The sequence below is a fragment of the Arachis hypogaea genome, chromosome 8 (genome assembly GCF_003086295.3).
Source record: "Arachis hypogaea cultivar Tifrunner chromosome 8, arahy.Tifrunner.gnm2.J5K5, whole genome shotgun sequence".
NCBI lineage: Eukaryota > Viridiplantae > Streptophyta > Magnoliopsida > Fabales > Fabaceae > Arachis > Arachis hypogaea.
Window position 1 is genome coordinate 31,930,671 of NC_092043.1, and position 6,880 is coordinate 31,937,550.

Genomic DNA, 6,880 nt, shown 5'->3' on the forward strand with positions numbered 1-6,880 from the left:
CCGGTATTTTTGTGGGATGAGGAGGTTCTTCATCTTCAGGTTGGTGGATCTTTGAATGGATCCACCGAGGTGGCAGGTTTCCTAATGTACCTTCCTTGTGGGGGGTACTTGTTCTTTCCTATGGTGGGGGTAACGCAAGTGCTCAATCGCCGCTGTGAGGCTCCAGTTCCGATTCAGATGCCGTATGGCCGTCCTTGAATTGATTGTCCGTCATTCGTAGGTGTAGACTTCCAGATTCTCCGACAATGGTGCCAATGTTTCGAGGATTACCTGAAACTGGGTTGCTTTGGACTTGAATGTAAGGTCCAAACGCCTTTGGATGATTTGTCCAACACCTTCTCCAACGAGGATGAATTTGTCCAAGTTGTTTGACAAAAGGTAGGATGTGGTACCTGCAAGAGACCCCAATGCTTAAGTTAGCAAGGACTTTAAGCAGGTTTTTAATAGATTGGGTCTGAATATACCTGAGGGTGTTAGTTTATTTATAATAGAAGTAATAACCACTTTTTAGTGTTGTTTCACCTTTGGTAGTAGAAGGTTGTTTCTCTTGTCTAAAAAATTATTGAGATATTCCTTCTAAATAAAAAATATCTTAAAAATTAGTTATTGACTCAGATAATTAAAGCTGAGTTGTCGTTGTTGTGTCCAACCTTTATGAAATCGAATAAAAATAAAAGAAGCCACTTTTATTGTAAACTTTTATTCTTTCTGAATCTAACTTTATTTATATATATATATATATATATATATATATATATATATATAAATTTAGGGTTTAATTTGATGCATTGCTGTTAATATTTTTGCACAATCATCTAATCACACTAATGACCAACACAAAGTAGACATATATATTTTTTAGTTTAGCTGAAAATTAACATTAAAAAATATATATAAAATTTAATTTTTAATATAATGATTATGTATTTATTAAATTAAAAAATTTAAATCTTTTTACTAATATTAATATTAACTTGTATTTTTAGGATATATATTAACTAAATTTATATTTTATTTAAAAATTGACAATGAATAAATAAATAATTCCGTAATATTACTAAATACTAGTTAAATTATAAAATTTATCCATATTTTTTTTAACAACAAACAAGATTTTGCTTAAATTAATAGGTATCGAGTCTCCTGAACCAACTAAATATTTAAATAACACGGTGATTAATGGTATTAAAAAGCCAATGATTGATGTATAGCACGAGAGGAAGTATTTCATACTTGCATTTTTTTTTGGTATTAATTTCATACTTGCATTTAACAACAACACTTTAAACCTGCTGAGGATTTTGCTCTTGCATGGTTTTCATATAGGAGTGGCAGTAGGGCGGGTAGGGGCGGATTTTTGCCCTACTCGATCCTACTCCGTCGTCTTTTTACTCAAGTATTATCCGTCCTCTTACTACATGCGGGTAGTAAACTGCAGTACCCTAATCCGCTCCTGCGAGTATCCGTCTCACTCTTACTTGCTTCTATAAAAATTTAATATCATTTTAATTTTTACATATTCATATATAAATTAAAATAAATAATTAAAATTCATAGATAAATTAAAATACAAACATAAAATTCATATAATGTCATTAGCTCAAATAACTTGAATTTTAAAAAGAAATTAGTGTTAGATTACTACAAATTTAACAACATAATAAAGAAATTACAATATTAGATATAAAGTAGTCTTCAATCCTTATTCTTGATCACTTTTCACATCATCATCATTAAAAATTTGTAAATCAAGATTTAAACATGAAAATTAAAAGTGATAACAATTAAACAAAATTAAAGATACTTAGTAGAATTAAACAAAATAAAAATACAAACAAACAAAAATAATTCAAGTAATATATAATGACAATAAACAACATATTAGTCTTCCTCACAAAGTTGAAACAAATAATAACACAGCACACCATTATAAAAGACTAAACAAAGCATATAAATTATAGTATAAGAGAATATAGTATAAGACTTTAAATTATTAGAATGAATAATTGTCAATACTCATTTGTCAATAATAATTTATAGGCATGATTAGGGAGTGATTTAAGATTATTATTTATAAGCACATGACTCAGATAAATAGAACAATAATAATTCATAAGCACGTGATTTGTCAATAATAATTCAGACTTTTTCTTTCTTTGATGTATATCATTCTAGAATGAAAATATGATTGTACAAGAGATAATGAATTTCTGCCAAGACATAATAAGCACAAGATAACTATAAAATAAGAACATGATTTGTTGAAATAAATTTTTTCTTTGATTCTCAATCAATGAAATCATGTTGCCTTAAGAAAGGCTTTGTATTCCACTTGGATGATCATTTTTCCCATTGTCACCTTGGCCATGTTTTTCTACAAATTACTTTTTTCTAAACTATGGTTTTGATTAGAAACCAAATTGAAATACTATCCATTGACCTTTTAAATTATAAATTGATTTGAATACTATATGTTAATTAATTGCATTGGTTTATTTCTTTTATTTGATAAGTTAGCCTTTTTATTTTCGGTGCTAACAGTTATTAATAAAGAAAAAGTAAAAAGGTTCTTCGTCTGTGGGGGTAGAGACATTTCTTTATAGTGAGAAATTAACTCACAGTTATAAAGTTCTAGTTTCAGAATTTAGTTGCAGATCATAATATAGAGAGAGAGAGAGAGAGAGAGAGAGAGAGAGAGAGAGAGAGAGAGAGAGAGAGAGAGAGAGAGAGAGAGAGAGACTTACAGATTCAGTGATTCACAGAACGCAAGGGCGGCGACGGACTCACAACGACAGCGACGGCAACAGACTGACGGCGACGGGCTCACGGCAAAAATAGAGGAGGACGGCGAAGTTCTGCTCTCAGATGGAAGACGGCGGCTAAGCTCTGCACAGATAGAGGATGGCAGCGAAGCCTCTCGGAAGGAGGACGGAGAAGAAGCCTTTCTCTCAGACGGAGAACGACGGCAATCGGCGGGTTTGGAGAAGAAGAAGCTGGATGTGTAAAACCCGGTTAATTAACGGCTAATTAACCCATAAATGAGAATTTATTCTAGAAAGCCTAAAATGTGATTTTTATGGCTAAATGTGATAGAGGAGATTGAGACGAGAATTTTGGTACCAATTTTATAGAATTCGGACCAAGATTGGACCGAACGGGCCAAACCGGGCCAATTGGACCCAAAGTGGGCCCTTGGCCCAACATAACTTAACCAAAACCCTAGTTTTCAGCACTCTCTCTCCTCATTACACACACAAACACGCTGAATTAGAGGGAAGGGGGGAGAAGAACACTCTCTCAAGTTCTTTCTCTCACTTGATCTTCAAACCACCATAACTTTTGATCTAGAGCTCCGATTGCCGCCCCGTTTGCGACCACGCGTTCACCGCAGAGAGCTCTACAAAACCCATATAATCAATCTTGAGGTAAGCCACACCTTGCTGTTCGAAATCTCAGCCCCTATTTTCGAGTTTCATGGGTGAAATGTTGAGATTTTGGGTTCTTTGATGTTATAGGACCCAACTCTCTTGAAGGAGAAGGTTAATCTTGTCTCCTTGGACCTTGGGTGTGGTAAGATTCTCAACCCTAGTGTATTTTGTTGTTTTATGATGTTTGGGTTTTGAGATGTTGTGTATGGGTATGATGATTATGGCTTAGGTTGTGTATATGTGAATATTGGAGCTTGATTTGGTGATTTTGAAAAGCTTGGAAAGGGTTTGGTGGTGAAAAATCTGTTCTTGGAGGTGTTGAGGCCTTGAGAGCTTGTGGATAAGTGGTTTGGAAGTGCTCCGGTGGAGCTTGGAAAAAATCGGCTAAGGTATGGTTTCGGTTTCCCGTATCTAATATGTAATGTGGTAGGAAATACTTAGGCTAGAGGCCCTAAGATAGGCATTGAATGGTTGATGTTGTTGAATGATTGAGATATATGATGTGGTCATATATGTGATGATGATTATTGATGCCTTGGTGGTATGATGTATGAGAAATATGCATGTTGTGATATATGCTTGATGATTGGTTATGGTTGAATTGTGGGTTGAACCATGTTGATGGTGAGTATGATGTTGATTGTGTACAATAATGATTTATTAGAATTTGTGTTGTTGAGAATTGGCATGAGGGATAGTATATGATAAGTCAATATGTTTGAGTTTGAGCCACTTGGGTGAAGTGGGTTAAAATGATGAGATAGTGATTTTGTAAATTGTGGTAATGTGTCAATGTGTGAGTTGAGGAGGCTTGATGTTGAATTTGATACATTTTGAATTGATTTCAAAGAAAAGGGATGAAATTGACATGTTTTGATTGATTTTGGAAAGAGTTGAAAATGGTTTGTTTTGAAAATGGCATATTGTGGTTTTGTATGAAAATATGGTTTTTGGGCATACTTTGACGGGACATAACTTGGACTACGGATCCCCGTTTTGTACCAAATCTGTTTAGAAATGAAATTGGATCCGGGATGTCCATGCCGTTCGAAGAACGGGCGAAAAACGATTTAAAATGAGGAAGTTATGTCCGTTGAAAGATTGGGGTAAAAATCTGTGAATTCTGCAGCTTTTAACTTAGAAAATTTTTAGCAGAATCACCCCTTGCGCGTGGGCGCACCTGGCGCGTACGCGCCGATCTTCCGAAAAGCGCCATCCACGCGTACGCATGATGTGCGCGGGCGCGCCGATTGTGCTGCACCCAATGCCCAGCCATTTTCCAGAGAGTTATGCCAGAACTGTGCCGGTGTTGTGCCTGGGGCACGAGAACACCCGCGCGTACGCGAGGTTGACGCGTGCGCGTCGATGGGCAAGTTTGGAATCCACGCGCTAGCGTGCATGACGCTTACGCGTCGATGAGTTTTTGAGGCCATCCACGCGTGAGCGTAGAGTGCGCGTACGCGCGGCCCTGTTTCATCCCAAAGTTGATTTTTGAGTTTTAAAAGCCAAATCTCATACTTCTAAGCCTCCGATCTCACCATTTATGTCTTAAATCATTATGGCATGCCTAGCTATTAAAAAGGGGCTAGTGAATGTGATAACTTGCGAGTGAAGTAAGGGAAATATGAATGATCAATGAGGATCAAGATGACTATGTGAGATGTGGAGGATGGTGGAGGAAGTGCTTGTTATACCATGGGCCGAAAGGCTATAATTGTTAATGAAATGGCTGGTTATGGATTTAACCATGAGCCGGAATAGCTGTGTATGCTATGAATATTGGCTGGTTCTGGATTGAACCGTGAGCCGGAATGGCTAGTATGGATGTTGATCCATGGATGAGAATTCATGCATGTTGATGCTGAATTATTGATAATTGTGAAATTGCACTTCCACTATCTGAGTACGAGTTTCCTTGGGTAGTAGCAGTGGCTAGCCACCACGTGCTCCAGGTTGAGACTCGAAGCTCTGTTAACCCTATGTTGTAAGTGTGGCCGGGCACTGTGAAAGGCCCGGATGAGCTCGAACCCCCGTAAATATTCACCAGTGAGGGTGATGTATATGGATCATGTTTATGATCAAGTTTATAACGAGTATAACTCGAATTTGGGGATGCACGACAGAGGGACAGTCCAATGGTTAGCGACCAGGACTTGTCGGGTTGGCTATATAACCGACAAGATGATATCATCGGCCACTAGGGACAGGCATTCATCATATGCATACTATGTGGATTGTTTGAGATTGCCTATTTGACTGCATACTACTTGCTAATTGTCTAAATGTCTTAACTGCTCCTACTTGTATATTCTTTGTCTGATATATCTGTGTTTGCTATAATATACTCCTGCTGGTGGTTGGGAGGTTTGAAGGAATTGGAAAGGGAAGTATTAGTTAGACTGAAGAATCTTTAGTCAGATGCCCTTATATGGTTTAGCTTGTTATAAGCTTTGATATTATTCGGAGGAAGTCCTAGGATTGCCTTTGGCTTTCCTCCATTATTATGTATTATATATGTGGAAGCTGTTACCATGCTGGGGACCTCTGGTTCTCACCCATGCGGATTTTGTGGTTTTCAGATGCAGGACGTGAGGTTTCCCGCTGAGGCATGCTGGAGACTTCTAGATTTGCGAAGATCCTTTGTTCTCGGGGCTATGTTTTGGTTTATATGTTTTGCTTAGATACTTTTATCTCCATTAAATAATACAAACTGTGATGACTCCTCTTATGGGAGATTTTGGAGAATAGGTTTTATGTATTTGTGTCCCTTTGGGTTTCCTTTGGGGTTTTCCTTATTTTATCATATGTATATATTGTTATGCTCGGACCGGTTATCTTCGCAGCCGGATTTTGAGTCTTGATATTCCTGTTTTTGACTCTCCTTTGTATATATAATCACGCGTTGGTTATCCTTGTTCGTTACGTTATCGATCGGAGTGTTGCGCTTTCGAGTTGCGGTTTTTGTTTACCCCTTTTTCTACAAAGGCTCCTAGTTATAATCAATCATTCATACTACTATACGTACTAAATTTTTATTTTAGAGGTCGTAATACCTTGCCATCTCTGAATTATGACTTAAGCATAAGACTCTGTATGGTAGGGTGTTACAGGATGCTCTATTGCTCTCAAGCTCAGTAGCAGCTTCTCACACTCGTTAGTGGTCACTGGAGATTGGGGAAGAAGAATAGAAAATTAGGGTTTCAATTTTCAATCTTAACTTTCTGAAGAGTGAAAGTGAAACAGAAATCCTAGGAGTAAAAGTTTTTTATATATTTTTTATATATTTATATTATATTATATATTTTATATATATAATATACTCCGGGACGGGTTCACCCAAACCCCGACCCCGTCCAGCCCCGCTAGTGCACCGCCCCGACAAAATCCGCCCCGTATCCGGGCGGGTCGGGTACCCGCGGATTCAGGTGCTCCTGCCACCCCTATGAGCACCT

At 37.3% G+C, this 6,880-nt stretch overlaps 1 long non-coding RNA gene across 1 annotated transcript; it reads left to right on the forward strand.

The window, feature by feature from the left end:
- The first annotated feature begins 3,238 nt into the window (after positions 1-3,238).
- Positions 3,239-6,345, forward strand: LOC140174835 (uncharacterized). The gene is made up of 4 exons (XR_011864777.1): positions 3,239-3,425; positions 3,516-3,570; positions 3,658-3,817; positions 6,008-6,345. It is a non-coding gene; the product is annotated as an uncharacterized lncRNA (long non-coding RNA).
- Positions 6,346-6,880: the final 535 nt, after the last annotated feature.